The sequence below is a fragment of the Plutella xylostella genome, chromosome 2 (assembly GCF_932276165.1).
Source record: "Plutella xylostella chromosome 2, ilPluXylo3.1, whole genome shotgun sequence".
Taxonomy (NCBI): domain Eukaryota; kingdom Metazoa; phylum Arthropoda; class Insecta; order Lepidoptera; family Plutellidae; genus Plutella; species Plutella xylostella.
The window spans coordinates 5,463,212-5,481,521 of record NC_063982.1 but is presented as its reverse complement, the minus strand read 5'-3'; the positions used below and the strand labels follow the sequence as shown (position 1 = coordinate 5,481,521).

Here is an 18,310-nt window from a genome sequence, read left to right as displayed (position 1 = left end):
AGTCGAATTGCCATTTTTATCCACATGTCAGGTTGTTTACATGTAATTGTTTGCACTTTTCCCTTTACTTGTATAATTTCTCTCCTCCGAGGTAGTCTCGAAGAAATTACTCTTAGTAATAAGGCCGCCAATTGTACCGTCTATGTTGTGCATTTCCTTTTGTAATTTGTGTTTGTGTACAATAAAGAATTTTCTATCTATCTATGTCAGGCTGTACCCTACATGTCAGGTTGTACCACAGACCTGTATTTGAATAGACAACGCTTGGCTCATTCCTTGTATAGAAACCAAGCGTGCCATTATTTTTATACCTACTGTCACGTCAGTCACGTCACTTGAACGATTTAGTTTAGGAACGTCCCTAATGACATTGCGCTAAAGGAAGATAATTTCACTCCCTTTTTACACGCGAAGTACATGCACTTGCGTTGTCTACTCAAATACAGGTCTGTGGGTTGTACCCTAAACCGGCAGTAACCTCCCGAGTCTGTCGGGCCACGTCAGGGTGTGTATGTGCTTATTACTGCACGACGGTGGGCTAATAACAAAGCGTGGGAGGGTTGTATGTTGTAGTACAGCTGGGAAGTCTTAATTTGTATGTTTATTTCGTCTGTAGTTTTTAGGAAAGGGGGTGTTGACAAATTAAAGTCTGTTTTTTAATTTAAGATAAACTAAATTGACAGATTCTGAACGGTTCATCAACAGTCGATTGTCCCGCGATTAAGTGACGATCGTTTGTAAATGAACAGTTCAGAATGTGTCAATTTAGTATCTGAGATTAAAAAAAGACTTTGGTTTAGGCTAGAACATCTCGGTCCAAACAACTTGATAGTTCCTGAAGTTGGCTGCGATTACACGATTGCGCTTTGTCAAACTATCCAACTGTCAATCTTTGAAAGAATGAATAGGCGGTTTGTTAGTTCGGCAAGGTACTATAGTGCATTCGCTAGAAACTTCAGGGATACCAAGTTGTTTGAAAGAACAGAACTGTAGGTACCCCACTACATCCTTAATAATTTAAATAGTATATTTTTTCTAATAGAATCGATACCACCGCTGCCCTGTAATAAACTAGGGCCACGTCAGTTTGTTGAATAGTTTATATCCGATGCGCTGCATAAGCTATTGATCCGTAAAAACGACTGTAATTATTTGATTAAGTCATTTACGCTACAGTTTCCAACTTCAGTAAATCTACGTAATCATGAACTTAAGTCTTACTACCTTAGATTATCGATTTACTAACACAATTTGTGTCACATACAAAAACAGCCTGCATTTTATTTATTAATTTAAACACTTTTATGGTATACAAAAAACATATTTACAAAAATGGACTTAAAAAGTAGTGTATACTAAGGCGGGCTTATTGCCAAGAATGCCATTTTGTTTATTATTCGTTTTAAGTTAAACCCTGACAACCCTTGTACCTTGTACCTATGAATAAGGTCCCAAATTTTCTACTACTAATGTCACATTAGCAGTAACATCCATCTACATAAGACCAACCCACGTGGTGTAAGGATCCCAAGAAGCTCTGTGTCAACACCAAATGACCCCATTTTGTTAAAACATTTAATTTAGAAATTGATTAAAATATTACCGTTTTCAGTTTATTCTGAGGCGGTTTTAAAAGCACTTCAATATTAGAGACGTCGGCGTCATTAAGGTTGTCTTTTCCGTTTAGGACTAATTTAGTGATATTGATATCGATTCTGAAGGCGGAAATTTTAAATTTAGAGACGTCAAAACCTTAATTTCTTTGTTTAAAATTCGACTCTATGATTGTTTCCGTAAATGTCATTTTATGCTAGCAATTTTTTTAGTTTGACAGCGTTAAAATTAGAATTTCTGCCTTCAGAATCGACATCATTGTCACTGGAACTGTTTCATAGCTCACGAGTATATTCTAATAGAAATAGGTATCTACCGATTAAAAACAAAGCACTTGCAAAACAGACATTCACACCAAAACACGCCGCATGTGAAGCAATTGTTGTAAAATCCTGACTTATATTATAAATGCGAAAGTAACTGTGACTGTCTGTCTGTTACTCTTTCACGCCGAAACTACTGAACGGATATGAATGAAATTTGGTATACATATGGTCTAGACTAGACCCTGAGAAAGAACATAGGCTGTTTTTATCCTGGAATTCCCACGGAATTTTTTTTAAGGCGAAGCGAAGCTCGCGGGAACAGCTACTTATAAATATATGTATGTATAGGAAAAACCATTGACGAAAAAAAATGATAAAGTAATTTTATTTATCCAATAATGGATTAACGAGAAACTCATATCAGATAGAGTACTGTATGGATGTGACGACATACCTACAATGTTAATTGATAAGGATAGCTTGTTTCTAATTAGCGATAACAATAACACTTTTTTATATTTTTATTTATTCAATTTTAAATTCCGTTACCGTTTGAAATAGTCTAACCAAAAACCTTTTTCACATACATATTTTTATTTCTCATTGATTTTGATTTGACTCAATTTATTTCTTTCAATTCCCAAAAAAAAATAGCTTTTAGGAACGCAATAATTAAGATAAAAACCTTTTCATAAAGCTCTACCTACCTAACAAAAAATACAAAGAAAATCCTTAAAACTTTGCTAAGTATTTTAACATTCTAAACAAAGTTTAAATACAAGTTCTTATCGCAAGAAAAACTCATTGAAGAATGAAAAAGTTTGTAAAATAATGTTTGTATAAGTTTTTCAGTTCTCTTTCAATGAAGCTGTAACACAAAGAGATCGGTCACGTAAACATTTCCCCGACCGATGTTTATAATGAAAATATTAAATACTTCCACATGGCACAGAGCTTCGCCTTACTTATGACAAAGAAGATTTTTACAAAAAAAAAGTTTACTTACAAAAAAGTAAAAAGAAAAGTTAAGTGAGGGGATTTTTAAAAGTTTTAGTTTCAACAATGTTAACGATAAACCTAGTATTCACCAAACTTTACGATACTTCAGTAAAAAAAAACACCAAAATTTTCATTTTGATTCAGTTGAACGAGACAAAAGAAAACTTTCAAAACTTCAGAAAGAAAACCTGAAAAACAAAGCCCGCAAATTTTAAAAACAAACCTTGTATCTATGACCATTCAACTCAAACAGCCGACAAATCCGCGAGATCCCTTCTAACACAAACCTCAGAACAATGGCTCCGATTTTATCGCAACTTCAAAACACTGTTTGGAAATTCATCAACAAATGATAACACTGGCCACTAACACTGCACGCTCGTTACATCACCACTTTTATGCTATTATTTTTTTAAAGTTTGTTCGCAGGACGCGCGGTTTCCGAACTTGTGTTGTGTCGCGCGCGCGATCTGAGACTGTGGCCCCACGGCCGCGCGCCGCTCACTTTCCGAGCCAGTGTTGCTAGATGATAAGCTGCGCTTTCGTCGGCCGCGAGTCTGCACTTTGCGACTATACGAGCATAACATGCCTTGTGTGTAACTTTTTAAATTTGTTTTTTCTTAAATGTATTTCAATGTCATTGTTATTGGATAGAATAGCTTTTAATGGCGCTTCTAAATTGTTTGATCACTTTAGTTTAGTTAGATACGGTTTGGCACAAAACAAATACAACTTGACCTTGCGAATTACCGTATTTTATACACCAAACTCTTTCTCAAACTTCCCAAAAAAACTCAAAAACCAACTTTTCACCATCAAATTTACAACAAAATTTACCCTAAAAACCGGGAGCGAAAGCTCGCACACACCTGGCAACACAGAGCGGCGCGCGACGTTGCCAACTCGGCTCGACTAGAGCGGGGCTCGACAAATGAGGTTAAAGTTCCGAACCTAACTTTGTGTTTATTTTTCAGCGCCGGAGCACGAAGTTCAGAGTACGGAGTTGTTGTGAAAAATGTTTGGGGGCTTTTTTCTCGGGCGGTGTGCGTAGCGTGGTCATGATAAGTTTATATTCAGTTTGTTTCAGTAGACTTTTTAGATAGAGTAATATTATTTTAAAACACTCTCCTGTGACAAAACAGTTCAATAGCTAAAACGTCCAATAACTTTTTTATGAATATATATAATTATAGTAATATTTTGTTTGTAATTGAAATTTCAATTGTAAAAATATCTTAAGTGGCACAACTTATTCGACATTATAAAAATAAAACAAATCAACTACTACAGCTACTACGACTACTTCAGTAAATAATTATGTGCAAGTTACAAATAGCCAAATTATTGTAAAAACTATTTACCGTTTGTTATAACGTTTAATTCCTTTTTAGATAGAGTTTAAATTTGTTCTAATAATATTAATAATTCAGGAATGAATGAACTAGTGAATGTCTCTACAGAGTCTACAGACCTATCTCATAAAGACCAGTGGGAAGTTACATTCAATAATGAAAAGCCTAAAAGGCCAAGTAAAGATAAAAGAGACAATACAGCTCTACAAAACTAAATCTGGGTTAATTAGGGGAAAAAAAGAAAGGGTCAAAAAGTTGGATGATTGATAGAAGTCTATAAGTATTAAAAGGGGATGGGATGCAAATTATAAAAAAAATCACCCTCAGGGTAAAAGTAAAAGATCTGCTCTAGATATAAATGAAGCAATTCAAGGTTATCTGCTCTATATTTCTACATAATTAAGAAATATGATTTACAATGTATTAAAAAAAACTAAAGAATAATAAATATTTAAAAAATATTTATATGTGTGTGTGTGTTTATTCAGGATACCAACAGCGTAACAATAATAAATTTCATCATTAACTAATTACAGGTTTCCCTAAATTAACTTAGCGAATTTAAAGTTATTTAATGATTTTACATGAGTTAACTACAATAAAATTTACTGACAAAAGAAAAAAGTACTTATCAATAAGTAAGTTTGTGATAAATTACCTAACAAAGTAGAACAAAAATAAATAAATTGTTATGCATAACTATGAGAAATCTAACAATTATAGTTGCTGAGAAATTAGTGACTTATTTAAATACACTTTCACAAATAAACAAATATGATGCGAATACTTTTCAGTTTAAACCGATATCTGCACATCCATTCCCAACTACATTTTTATGGAAAATATATATAATAATAAGTATTATAAGATTAAAAAGTCAAAGAAACTAATAAAATTAATCGGACACACGTCCTGTCCTACAGATCGGCTCGCATGCCAACAATTTACATCTATGACCCTTAGAAAAAAAAACCACAATAATTTCTAAAGCTTCGCCATCGCCATTCGCCAACAAAAGCTCAGACCTAACACTTCTTAAATAAAAAAAACCTGCCCCTAGCCCGTGACATTGAATCGGGTAAAAATTGTCCGTAAGCTCTAAGCTCAAAAGCGTCGCATAGAAAAGTTTTCAAGTCGCAAAGTTACGTTCTCCCTCCGTTGTGCGTCTCGCTCGCACACTGTTGCCGTCCCGCTCTCTCCGAAGGGGAGAGAAGAGCGGCAACGTCGCGTCACTCCACAAGCGAAGTGCGCGGGTTGAATGAGGCTAATTGTAAATAAAGTTTCGGTGTACTTATGTGTATATACTATATTTTTTTCGGGAGATTTTCATCTTAATTAATTGGAGGAGGTTAAACTTGCCTTATCAAGCTTTACGTCGAATAATTTTAATTATTTACGAAGGCCGACGACAGACTTTGGTGGTGCTTTTAGGATCGGACTATACGTCCAGCAGTGACCGATTACGATCTGACAATGATGATTGATGATGAAATTCACAGACCTATACAAACACCCATGTCAGGCATTTGGTATAGAGACTGTATTCCCAACGTGCAATCTACCTAAGGGCCAATGTGGTCGCTGCCACCGAACTGAAGTGAAACTGAAAGTTTGTCTTTTGGTGACCAATGAAGACATAAATATTCTATTATATTCCAGGACAGAAGGTGGACAGGACGCGGCCGGTGAGCTGTAGGCAGACAACTTCCTATATGCTCAGAATACATCAGATAGGGAGTCATCATCACAAGCCATCACGTCCTCACTGCTGTGGCGCGGGTCTCCTTCCAATGAAGAAAGGGTTTAGGCCTAGTCTACGCGGGCCTAGTGCGGGTTGGTGGACCCTAGATAGGGTGTGAACTGGAGCAATGGATAAGAGAGACAAGAGATCTATTCAGAAAATAAGGAACAGTTCACCATAAGGCCTATACTCAAAAAAAGGGCCATAGATGGGAAAATGCTTTTATTAACAGACACTAGGACATCGTCCAAAAGTGTGAATACATCCTAACTAATATTATAAATGCGAAAGTAACTGTGTCTGTCTGTCTGTCTGTCTGTCTGTCTGTCTGTTACTCTTTCACGCCAAAACTACTGAACGGATTTGAATGAAATTTGGTATACATACGGTCTAGACCCTGGGAAAGAACATAGGCTACTTTTTATCCCGGAATTCCTACGGGAAAACTTTTTAAGGCGAAGCGAAGCGCGCGGGAACAGCTATATTATATACATAAGAATATACTCCGCTATGTACTCGTAAGATAATCACAAGAGTTTTCCAACTAACAAAGTATCAAAACGTCCACCTCACATAAAACAAAGAGATAAGAAAGTTGCACCAAACATCTAACACTCTGAGAGCATAAACCAGGGGGGTGGGAACCATCACAAAGTCAGAGGGGGGAGGGATAACTCACGGGGTGAGTTTAGGGGGGTTAATAATTACAATGTTATCATTATTAGTATTTAAGGACTCTACACACCAAACCCGCCGACCCGCCGACACAGCCCGGCGGCTTGGTGTCGGCGACTTTGTTTCAAGAATCATGTCGGCGACTCGTACCCGCGCGTGCAAGTACTAAAAAAGTTGTACTGAGTTCTTGCCGCCGACACTCACCGACACAGCCCCATGACACATGTTGGCGGGTTGGCGGGTTTGGGTCGCCGACACCAAGCCGCCGGGCTGTGTCGGCGGGTTTGGTGTGTAGACTCCTTTACGCACACGTAATAAGCTAAAGTTTTCCGTCTTGTTTTATAAGTTCTTTGGTGGGGGGGTGGATATGTAATGCGACTTTTTTAACCCACTCTAGGTACACTTATTTTTTTAAATATACCTACACTATTTTAATTTTGCTGTATGACTTGAATTAGTTTTTATTTCAGAAACGTCTTTATCAAGTGACAATTAATCCAAATCGATAAAGCAATCCACAAATGCGCTTATCAACGACATCACATGGTTTCAACAGGTTCCACTAGATGCCACAGACAAACGCACACACGAAACGTACACAACCCCTCTTTCCCGTTGCAGGGTTATAAACAGTAACTTCCAAACTGTAAAATCGTGTAGCTAAAAGTGAAGAGTTCCACTTTTGAACCCAACTACCCGCAAAGAACGAAACTTGGAAACGCCAGTTACAAAGTCTAAGAGTTTCAGGAAACTTGGTCAAGTAAAAAACACTTTTTAAACACGGCCTTTTAACAAAATGGCTCCACTTTTTGTTATTATTTTATTTTAGGAATATTTTTGGTTGTATCTTCCACCGTGGAGGCCGCGAATAGGCAAACTTAGTGTGGGACGCCCTCCGGTTAGATGGGGTGACGACTTGCGAAAGGTGGCTGGATATGATTGGATGCGGAAAGCTAAAGATCGCATCCAGTGGCGTGCTTTGGGTGAGGCCTTCGTCCAGCAGTGGACTGCTATAGGCTGATGATGATGATGATGATCTTGCACCGTACAGGCAAAGTTTCAGGAGGACCACTATATTTGATTAATCTTCGTTAAATTGCGTGCTTTTTTAATATTTTATTCTCTTCTATCTTATTATTGTCTTAGTGAGAGCTTTCCAATGTAGGTATCGACATACAGAAATTTTCTGTTTTTAAATAACTAATAAATGCTTTTTCTATCTTCTTTAAATTAATGTATCTACAATTCCCTATCACCCAAGACTCTACTTGGTTTTAAACAGGTACCTCCCGAACCCCTGTTATAGGTGCTCGATATATACCTACAAATACGAGTCCCGACTATCAGGGTGTCTGTCTGGTGCCATAAATGTGTCAGAAACAGCCGCCGATGTGTCTTCAAGTAATTTATGTAAGCGGCTCTGAAACGAAGACTGCTAATCTATAGGTGTATAGGGAGGTATGCTCTCCGTAAGAATTGAAACTGCTTGAGCCTTCTCGTAGGTATGCGGAAGGTTTTCAGCTGAGTATAGTGAGCAAAAGAGATGATACGGTGAAGGAAAACATCGTGAGGAAACCTGCACATCTAGATGTGTAATCTATAAGTGCATTGTACTCATTCAAAAACGGCGATACGGCTCGCGAGCTATCATGTGAGTACAAATATGTACAGCGTTCTGTAAATAAATCAATAAATAAATAAATAAATATGTACAGCGTAAAGCGGTTGACAACTGACTACCCCTTCGGGGATTGCAGTCGTGAGCATATAATTATCTATGTATAGTGAGTAAAAGAGATGATAATGAAAACATAGTGAGGAAACCTGGGTAAATAGATTTAGCACATCTAGATAATATGTAAAGCCACCAACCCACCCCTAATGGATAGTGTCGTTTCTATATTTTATAAGAGAATATGTCTCTATAGGTCCAAATTAAATCCTAACTAATCCTAACTAATATTATACATGCGAAAGTAACTGTGTCAGTCTGTCTGTCTGTTACTCTTTCACGCCAAAACTACTGAACGGATTTGAATGAAATTTGGTATACATATGGTATAGACCCTGGGAAAGAACATAGGCTACTTTTTATCCCGGAATTCCCACGGGAAAACTTTTTAAGGCAAAGCGAAGCTCGCGGGCACAGCTAGTACTAAATAAAAGAATGCATATTAAACAGGTGTTTTAAGGATAATCGTCGCCATGAATATTCCAGCAGAAATTATACCGTCTAACTAAAGTGTCCAAAAAACACTCTAATAAACAATAAACACACGATTTAACATTTTAATATTTAAATAAACCACGTCAACAGCTCATTTAGTTCGAATTTCAAATTTTCATTCACCCGTCACTTTCCGATGAGCATCTATAGACAAAATAGTTTTTTTTTCAGTGGCACAGAATCCAATTCCAAACAGCCACGTCACAGCTAAAAAGGCTGAGTTCCCGTATAAATAACATTTAATAACTCCCCTGGGGAGTACAAACTACGCCAGTAAGCGCTCTTTACTGCCATAGAAAAAACCGTTAGAAAACTCACAGTTCTATTTTCGAATTCTGTTGGTGTTTTTTTTTTCTTTTCACACAAGGTTAAGATTAAACTGTTTTATGTCCATTGATGTGATGTCACCGTTTAGTTAATAGATAGTTACTGAAGTGCTCAGCTACACATGTGTTTAATATTAAAAATATAGCAATTCTGTCAAGTGTTTACTGTTTTTTTTCTGTGTAGGTACGTACCTAATTGTTTTTAAATATAAATTATTTGATTAGACAGAACTTAGTGATATCGTAATGGACGTTCTATGAATATCATTGTAGAGCGAGAAAAGCCCTCCAGCCCTCAGGACCGACGACTTTAGACTACTAGTGGCCACGTAAGAGAAGCTGACGACCTAGCACGGGACGCAAGACGTGACAAATGTTATCCACCGCTCTCACTGACATCGCGCGGCTCTCACTGAGAGCGAGTACAACGGAAACCTTTTGTCACGCCTTGACGTGCGCGTCTTACACACCATGCGAGGCCTTCTGAAGGTAGTTTGGGAGAAGTCTATACACAGCAGGGCTACCACAAGCTACCTTACTGCCGCCCACCCCGGTCACCAGTGGCCCTAATCTCATAGCAATCAAATATTCAGTTAGCAATTACCCGAAGCGATTCCGCCGGTGACTTATTCAGCGCGCGGCATACCGCCAGTTACCTTTCCGTCGCCATCGCTATGGCTGATCAATCTTGCAGTGTTCTGGTATGGTGTAACCTTAGGAAACAAACCCACACTATATCATTAGAACTCTGGGAACTATCTTTTACTGTACCTACTGCGATATGTACGAGGTTGTCATTTCTTCTCCTCAGTAACCTCCGAGCCGTTATGAAATGGTGGTAGACGTATTATCTTGATAATCAACATAATGCGTCTACTAAACATGAAACTTACATTTTCAGACTTTTCAAAGGTTTTTAAAGACACATAAAAAGACCTTTGTAAAGGTCCATTTTGTTAGCCCACTTATTACTCCTGAAAAACTTTTTTTACTCTGTGGTGTGGGTGTGTTGTTTAAGACACAGTAGGGCAAAGTGAAGTGGTAACTTTTGAAACAAATAAAATGCCCACAAATGTCTGCTATCAAATAATATGTAGACAAGATTAGCGTTAAAAATATTCGCGATACGGCTCTTATTCAAATCTCATCCATAGCTACACATATTTAATTAACTATTAAACAATAAAAAAACAATCCTGTACGTACCAGTTTTTAATCCTTCAACATATACCCCCTTCACCCTCCAGCAACTCAAAAGTCCAACAAAGAGAATCCAAGTTGAACGACCGATCAGTGAAAAAGATTTTTAATAAAAAGGCCCGTACCAAAAAGGGGACACATTCAATAGAGAATCCAACCTCCTTTCGTAGCCCTCAGAATAATGAAGCTAAAGTCGTAATTACATACGAGGAATAATACGAAGTGCGCCATAGCACGCGTCCAAGCTACCAACCTTAAAAATAAAAATCGTAAAAAAATATATCTCCCTGATTAATGGTGACAAAAATGATTAGGGGGGAATTGACACATTTTGCCAGATTTTTTTTTCGATATGGAGGTGCATTGTTTGATTGTGTTTTTTATAATGCGGGATTTAATGCAATATTTAATTTATGACGCTTGAATAAAGCGAATCAAAATATTCAAAATACAAATTCAAAGTAGTTATTTAATAGAAGCCGATTGAGTCACCGTACAGGGTACATAATTATCTTACAATATTTTAACGACAATAACATTTCTATACCGCACCATCTCCCACCATCTCCCACCATTTCGAACAAACCAAAAACGTATACCAACCTTTTTCACTAAACCTTCATTTTCATGTAGACCTATTGCCATTTCTACCGCACCCCAACCCCATAAGGCTGTCTGCAAAATCTTGTGCCTTGTCCGCCGACTATTAAAACTCATTTTTTTAAAGCATTGGTCCCCTTCGGCGGCACTTCCGAAGACGCCCGAGCAGCCCCGAGCGCCCCCGAAGCCTGAACATCTGTCGTTCGCTGCGCGTGCGTCGATATACCTGAACCTACAGTCCACATATCGCTAGTTACCGCTTCTACTATCTACACTATAGAGCTGAAAATCAACAACACACCGCTTGACCGTAAAACAACGGCTGGTCTGTATTCTCTGTGATTTAAGGTTGAAAATGCCTTGGACAGGTGTGGACTGTGATAGTGGTAGGTATAGAGATTTATACAGGTGGTCACATGTGGGGTGGAAAGGCAAAGGGTAGATAAAGAATTCCTGCACGGTCGGTTGCTAGGTATAAGTTGAGGAAAGTCTCAAATACACCTACTTACGTGGCATTTCTTTAATATACCTTCAGCAATAGCTCTGTCAATCGCCTGTCCCACTTACAGATCGGAAATAGTCACTGTGTGCTTTTGCTTTCTTAGCATAGTTAGGAAATCTGTGCAAATTATTTCATCACAACATCACGACCCATAACGTCCCCACTGCTGGGGCTCGGGTCTCCTTCCAATGAAGGGAGGGTTTAAGGCCTAGTCCACCACGCTGGCTTAGTGCGGGTTGGTGAACTCCAATCCAACACAAGCAAGCTTGTTTCAAGCTGCCCGAAGGCCTCTCACTAGGCTTCACGACTGCTGTCGAAACAGCAACTTATAAAACGTGTAAATTGTTTACAATTAATAAATTAAATATGTACTATCTTCCATGGCAGTACCCTGTCAATAACTCAGTTGGCAGATTCTGAAATAATGAAGACAAAATACCGGACAAACCTGCACCCTACTTTAAACTACCCTACGAACATGCAGTTTCATTATCCGCCAATAATAAACCGACCCTGACATAGAGAATATCGTTCATACAAAGGGTTAACGTATGTATGGAACTTGCAACTCTACTGTGAGTTTACTAGAAACATCGTATCGAACTTAGATTAACGATATACGAAGAAGATAGTGTGTCAAATCACTTACAAAAAGTTCCACAGTTCAACGGTCAAACCGTTTTAAGTTCAACCTAATGACAACCAAAGAATAATCACATCTCTTCTAACCGAACTAATGCAAAGTGCTTACTTTGCTCAGTGGTGAAGAGAGGTGTTAGTTGTTGCGACGTGTCTAGTTGTCGTTTGTCTATTAAATATGTATCTATGTATCTGTGTAGATATATCAGCTGTCCGACACCCATAACATAGGTTCTGCCTAGCTTGGGGTCGGATGGCCGTGTGTGAGATATCCCCACATATTTATTATTTATATTTTTTTTATTTATTCTTTTGCACTGACACTCCATCTAATTCGTATTAAAATATCGTTGGGTTACCGTGTCAACAGTTATCAAACTCATGGTACGGACCCGCAACTCGTTTTTCTGGACAACACATTTGAATATGAATACTTCGCATTATACTGGCTCGGCGGTTGTGTTGGTACGTCGTTGTACTCGATCATTTTACCCCACCGCGGCTGAACGAGTAGGGGTATGCGTTTCACGGTCATTGCATACCAACAACAGTGACGCACCTATCCGTACCCAAAGCGGAATCCAGACTATCAGTGAAAAATAGCAGAGGTTGGCAAGGTTTTGCAAGATTTTAAAATCACTTTCGGAAAAGAAAACGCGGGCAGCCTTGCGGTTCAAAGCCTTTATTAACATGCAACGATTCCTGATTTGGTTAGCTTCACAAGTAGCTATAGGTACACTGTTGTACTTTGAAAGCTTCTTAAAGTGTCTGCGACAAACCATAGAGCTGGTCTACTGTTTCGGGCCGTGGTGCTTTTATAAGCCATTCAGAATTAGCATCAGGCTTTATATTAAAGTATACGTAAGTACAGTTGAAAGGATTTCACAGAACTACAAACACTCGGTACATTTTCGTGTGTGTAACGTCAGCGGCGGCGGCGGCGGCGAGGGTGGCAGGTGCGCAAGATTCCTGTTTCTGTGGGTTTACTCTATCCTAACTAATATTATAAACGCGAAAGTGACTGTGTCTGGCTGTCTGTTACTCTTTCACGCCAAACTACTGAACGGATTTGAATGAAAGAAGAATGGCGAAACCTGACCCGCTTTGCATAAGTTAGCAGCCACTAACCAAACCTATTGTAAGTTATTGATAAAAATGTCTATTATCAGGAAAAAATATTTAAAAAAATCTAAACCATGGGGTTCTTGAGATATTAGGGTTCAAAAGTAAATTAATTAAAGATTTTTTTTTCGTTAAATAAGATTTTCATGAATGGTACACACACAAATAAGTTTTATAATCTAAATCATGGGATTCCCAATACATAGCGCATCATAAAATGTATTACATGATTTTATTTATGCAAATAATATCATAATTATTTTTGCACATTTCACACTCAGAAACCTATTTTTATAAAGAGACCAATTTCAAAAATTATTTCATTCTATTCAAGTTACTGTTATCCCGAAGTAACATAAAATACTTTTTATCCAGGAATTCCCACGGGAACACTTTTAAAATAAATTTTTAGCTCGAGGGTAACATCTAGTACAGTAGAAAGACTTGATCTTTCAGCACCTATATCTTCGTTCTCCCATGCCTTATAATAATAAAATTAATACCAGTATATGCTGTAGTCACGGACTACACATCAGTGTATGTTTCATCAATGGCCGCTCTGGGTCATGGCGCCATAGAGAAATGGCCATTCTCCTTTGGTATACAGATAGTCTAAACCCTGAGAAAGAACATCAGGCTACTTTTTATCGCGGTATTTCCACGGGAATACTTTTTAAGGCGAAGCGAAGTTCGCGGGAACAGCCCACTAAAAACGAACGAACGAGAGTTTAATACTCAAGAGTCGTGGCTCACGCAGCAGCGTACCTAAACTTAGTTTTTCGTAATATAGAGTGACCCTTCAGAGGCTCGCTTGATGCGCACACGCCGCCTCCACCGCGTCAGTGAACAGGACAGCGGGAGCAGTCGTCATCAATATCTATTTGCTAAGGCCCGGGTCTCCTATTTACGCCGTAGGTCTCGTCCAGCGTCACGCTGTAGGCCGCGTCACGATGCTCACTATAGAAATGTACTGATGCGGTCTCCCTCACACGCCGACGTTGTGAGCATCGTGACGCGGCCTACGGCGTGACGCTGGACGCAACCTACGACGAGAAATAGGAGACCCCGGCCTAAGGGGTTACCACCACTGACACATTAAGCAATCGTCGATCCTTTAACTGTGCAGCGATCACAGTATTCGATACTATTTTCGAATCTACACAAACATATGGAAAAAACAAATGTCACTTTTGGAACTGACAAATTTGCCTTACATTTTGACAGTGACAGTTGACGATACTGTTTTTTTTTCATATGTTTATGTAGTTTCGAAAATAGAATCGAGTCCTGTGATAGCGCCTCAGCATAGCTTATCTGTCGAATATCTGTCACATCCATACAAGTTATTTATTTATTTAATCCTTTATTGCACAAATATAAAAATAAGTGTACAAAGGGTGGACTTAATGCTAAAAGCATTTTCTACCAGTCAACCCACAGGAGGTGCAAGAAAATTTTACAAGTTACGTCAGATTTGAAAGATTATCGGTTGCTAAGTTCGTTATGATCTTTCTTTCTTTATCAGTGGTTATGATATTTGGGAGACTGAAGATATAATTACTTACATATATTTTGAGAGTGACAAGGCACCCGTAATCCCTCAATCCACACGTAAACCTTTAAACATTTTAAAGCTCACAGGACAAGCCAGTAATTTACGACGATGTAGTTCATATTCGCGCATTTAAATGCGAGATGCGAGCCCAATAAAAAATCAATAAATACAACATTTGACGAGTCTGCATCATGCATCCGAATGACGCATTTGAATAAAATTATAGGCGAAAAAGTTAAAAAAAACTGCCGATTTCATTACCATAAATCAAGAAGTACCAACTGGTCCCAATCGGGGTATAATATTATAATGATTTATAAATTAATGTCTAAAATTTAGTCATTGTGTATTAATAGCAGATTTATGCCAAGTTGTCTAGAAAAAAAATTTCTGGTTTCGACGCAGTGTGGGGAATACCTTTTGACAAGCTCCGATACTAGAATCCTGTCTTCCTACATTATGAAGCTATAATTATAAGAATATACACTCACGGGCAATGAAAAAGTTCCATTCACAAAATTAAGACACCAAACAACCCCAATTTTTTCAAACAATTAATTTAAAATTTGAACAAAATATTACTGTTTTTAGTTAGTAGTATCCTGATGCACCGTTAAATGTACATCAAAGTTGCAGAATTCGTCATTAAGCTAGCCTTTTCCGTTTAGGAGTAATTTGGTGCTTTTCAGAGTGGAACATTTTCATTGCCCGTGAGTGTACCAAACATGGTGTTCTAAAAGTGGTATGTATACTAAGCCGAAAAGGGGTGACTCAGGGGTCAATCTGAACAAGTCACCCCATTTTGCCTTAGTACCTTTGCGAGACACTATATAGTGTGTATCATCGACTTTTTGTATCTGTTAGAATAATTTACTAAAAAATAAAAAACGGATCCTTCTTTGGCATAGTCCTCTTTTTCTATTAAGGGACTTTTAGTTTGCATACCTGTTAACTATTCCAAATATAGGTACATATAAATATTCAACAAAATATAAAACCACAAATCCTTATTGACTGATTCGGAATCCAAAGAAATGGACACAAAAATCCAATGAAACATTACGTGAAGTCTCTGCGATACCCATTTCTGTGGTCAGGGTCCTCAACTCCTCATTCTTTAAGCGCACGCATTCGCAGTTGACCCCTTTATCCAGCTTTCGTTTAATTTGTGCAGTTGCATGCCCTAAAGAGGGGTTAGGCCTTGATTCGTGGGAGGGGGTTATGAGATATGTACCTGGATTGTTGTATGTTTGGGGTTGACAAAGAATGTGGTCTATAGCTCTGTTATCGCGTCTTTACGTTTCGACGACAAACGTAATCTTTAAATAATTTTCCTAGTATATTATCTGAGTTTCCATGATTTGGGAAACAGGTGCTGCTCTACCATCGCACCGCACTACCAGTGTACTTCTGCATTCTACAGGTCGTTGCAAAAAAGGTATTCTAAGCCGAAACCTACGTGTCTAGTTATATCTAAGCCCGAAAATGATTTTCACGGCCTTCTTAGCATTTTAACGATACCTACACATTTTTCTATAAAACTGTATACTCCATAAACCATTTACACACATAAACCTATCAATCCACATCCTTGCTACGCATACTATTCGCGGTCGCAAAACGAACGCATTATCCGCCATATATCGTGTTAGGTTCCAATTTAGATACTAAATTGCATGTTACGCTAACCGGCAGCTGCCTAGATCTGGTCTAGACCTGTTCTAGGTCTGTGGGGCTGGCTGGGCAACTGGTTTCAGTAAGGGTGTGTAAGAATATGGAGCTTAGAAGCCTTGGACTAATTACTAATTAGATATCATATTTATACTACTGACATTTAAAACATACCACATAATCACAAAAGCACGTATGATTTTTTTATATGATTTTCATATAAATAGTTTATATTTTATAGTTTATTCTGAAATATAAAAAATCCTGAAAACCTTGTGCTACTCCCATGGTACTCAAAATTGTACAGAGGCGCGTTTCAAAAATCTACATCTTAACCAAGGCAACCTCGAATGTAAAGATATAAAAAATAAATAAATTAGGGGGCTGTGCGGTGTGCCCTACTTATAATAAATATAAAATATCCATTACTTTTTTCAAAATAATATGTAACAAACAGCCAATAATAACTGCAACAATGTGTACCAAAGCAGCAAGCAGTCCGTGCGTGGCGTCCACTTTTTAACACGAAATCCTCGTCAAGTCTCTCCCACCTGTCGTTTTCTCGCACAAACAGATGGTCACAAAGAAGTCATTTTTCTACCAATTTTTTCGCCATTATTTTCGCTAATTTATACCCCAAAGTCACCTCAGAAACCGGCCGGGGCGCTTCTCACGCCGTCGTAATGAGGTATTGAATACGAATTAACGTATTATAAATATTGAAAACGTATTTTTAGTTTGCGCCGTGACTCAGATCAGTATTGATTTGTGTTATACGATCGACATCTTCGTCAAAGGTTCGTATGTAAAGGATGTAGGCTTTTCTGTATATAGATAGTTCCAGGTTTGTGTGGCTTTCTTTGACAACTAGGCAAAAGTGTTTCTTTATACGAGACTTCTGATAGGTATGTACATGATTGTGGGTAAAATCATATCCACACAACATTCAACATTTTCAAAAAACATAGCTAACAACCCTCATTACCAATCACCATAAAAAAACAAAAAAAAATACAGTTCAGCCGTTTAGGAGCTACGCTACCACAGACAGACACACACACACACATACAGACACAGAATCGTGAAACTTATAACAACCCTCTTGTTCCTTCCTCCATTTTTGTTAAGCCAGAGTGACCAGTGACAAATCTTGGGACAGGGCCTATGTCCAGAAGGGCTAGTACGGGGCGCATTTAAGACGTGACAAGAGTTTTGCATCGCGCTCACTCGCATCGCGCAGCCTCAAGAGCGAGCGCGACGGAGAACTCTTGTCACGTCTTAATAACGCCCCGTGCTACAGAGCCAGAATGATGAAGAGACACATGCAGAGAACTCGTTCTGGTGGAGACTCCACTGCATAACATTATGGTAATTACCGGCCAGGTGTCTCTGTGGTGGGACGGTCAAGCTCCAGTATGTGCGGGCTATTAGAGATGATATTATATTTGTTTTAATGAGCGATAATTAGTGACGATGAATACATAAATAGATATTTTGTGTCAGATTATGTTTTATCTTTCTCCTTTCTATTTTTTAAGTTAGGAGTTACTGTTTATGTCATTCCCTTATGTCAATTTTTTCAAATTGATCGAAAAGCTTAGATACAGGATTCCGAATGTCATTTGAATTGATACTTTAATTTCAATATACCTACTACTTATACTTATTTAAAAGTTATTCTTCTTTCATATAAAAAATTACCATTTCAAAATTTTATTAAAACAAATAATGTCGAAAACAGTTTCAGATTTTTTTTACAGCTATTTCTATTGTGTTATTATTTGACCCGCAGTCGGCTTGACCATCCCTGCATTAGACTAT

The 18,310-nt window shown here is 38.1% G+C and overlaps 1 protein-coding gene across 10 annotated transcripts in view; it reads right to left on the bottom strand.

Annotated features, from left to right (window-relative positions):
* Positions 1-18,310, bottom strand: part of LOC105392521 (protein daughterless) — a 94,584-nt gene that overhangs the window by 33,925 nt on the left and 42,349 nt on the right. For 4 of the 10 annotated variants that reach the window (XM_048622143.1, XM_048622175.1, XM_048622157.1 and 1 more), the window contains exon 1: positions 3,167-3,372. The exons of 2 other annotated variants lie outside the window; for them this stretch is intronic. The gene's annotated coding sequence lies outside the window, so the exon portion shown is untranslated. Of the gene's footprint in view, positions 1-3,102; positions 3,394-18,310 lie in introns of those variants that run through there. 4 more of the 10 variants (XM_048622156.1, XM_048622163.1, XM_048622170.1 and 1 more) reach the window with 4 other exon arrangements.